Consider the following 1,814-nt stretch of genomic DNA (forward strand, 5'->3'; position numbering starts at 1 on the left):
CGGAGTCCGATTGAACACCCCCCAGGTCGGGCGGGCTCGCTCTGTTGAGCGCACGGAGGTTGACATAGAAAATATTGCAACACGCGGAGCTCCAGGCGGGGGGGGCCCTCGCCCGGCCCGCGGAGTCCGATTGAACACCCCCCAGGTCGGGCGGGCTCGCTCTGTTGAGCGCACGGAGGTTGAGATAGAAAATATTGCAACACGCGGAGCTCCAGGCGGGGGGGGCCCTCGCCCGGCCCGCGGAGTCCGATTGAACACCCCCCAGGTCGGGCGGGCTCGCTCTGTTGAGCGCACGGAGGTTGACATAGAAAATATTGCAACACGCGGAGCTCCAGGCGGGGGGGGCCCTCGCCCGGCCCGCGGAGTCCGATTGAACACCCCCCAGGTCGGGCGGGCTCGCTCTGTTGAGCGCACGGAGGTTGAGATAGAAAATATTGCAACACGCGGAGCTCCAGGCGGGGGGGCCCTCGGCCGGCCCGCGGGGTCCGATTGAACACCCCCCAGGTCGGGCAGGCTCGCTCTGTTGAGCGCATGGAGGTTGACATAGAAAATAATCCAACACGCGGAGCTCCAGGCGGGGGGGCCCTCGCCCGGCCCGCGGAGTCCGATTGAACACCCCCCAGGTCGGGCAGGCTCGCTCTGTTGAGCGCATGGAGGTTGACATAGAAAATAATCCAACACGCGGAGCTCCAGGCGGGGGGGCCCTCGCCCGGCCCGCGGAGTCCGATTGAACACCCCCCAGGTCGGGCAGGCTCGCTCTGTTGAGCGCATGGAGGTTGACATAGAAAATAATCCAACACGCGGAGCTCCAGGCGGGGGGGCCCTCGCCCGGCCCGCGGAGTCCGATTGAACACCCCCCAGGTCGGGCAGGCTCGCTCTGTTGAGCGCATGGAGGTTGACATAGAAAATAATCCAACACGCGGAGCTCCAGGCGGGGGGGCCCTCGCCCGGCCCGCGGAGTCCGATTGAACACCCCCCAGGTCGGGCAGGCTCGCTCTGTTGAGCGCATGGAGGTTGACATAGAAAATAATCCAACACGTGGAGCTCCAGGCGGGGGGGCCCTCGCCCGGCCCGCGGAGTCCGATTGAACACCCCCCAGGTCGGGCAGGCTCGCTCTGTTGAGCGCATGGAGGTTGACATAGAAAATAATCCAACACGTGGAGCTCCAGGCGGGGGGGCCCTCTCCCCCCCCGGTGAGTCCGCTCACAGTGCCCCTATGTCGGGCAGGCTCATTGCATTGTGCGCATGGAGTTGACTTAGAAAATATTTGAGAGTGACATGAGCTCCAGGCAGACACCGACTCATCGCCCGTGGGGTGTCCGACGAGCCCTCACCAATCTTGGATTAATGTTTGGCGAGGCTCCCCTGATCAGCTCTGGAGGTGGCAAGTTCTGAAAAAGTGGTTTCTGAAAATGTGCCCCTTGTATTTTGTGAAACCAGGGGTAACCTAGCGAGTAGGCAAACTCATCCCCTGACTGGGGGGATCAACTTTTACCTACTACAGCGCCCCTAATGGCCAAAAGTGGTACTGCTCCCCCTGGTAGCCTAACCCATTGAAATGAATGGGAAAAATTAATTTAGGCTACCAGGGCTTTGGGCTACCAGGGCTTTGGGCTACCAGGGCTTTGGGCTACCAGGGCTTTTTGCTACCAGGGCTGTGGGCTACCAGGGCTTTGGGCTACCAGGGCTGAGGGCTACCAGGGCTATTATAGGCGGCCACCACTGCACTAGTGGCAGCCCGGGGAAGGTGCCTGTTGCTCGGATATGCTTTTACGCACGTCGGCCTCTGCGCCCTGGAGCTTTTTTATGCTACC

The sequence above is a fragment of the Filicampus tigris genome, unplaced genomic scaffold, assembly GCF_054856515.1.
Source record: "Filicampus tigris isolate MCC_2025a unplaced genomic scaffold, RoL_Ftig_1.0 HiC_scaffold_113, whole genome shotgun sequence".
NCBI lineage: Eukaryota > Metazoa > Chordata > Actinopteri > Syngnathiformes > Syngnathidae > Filicampus > Filicampus tigris.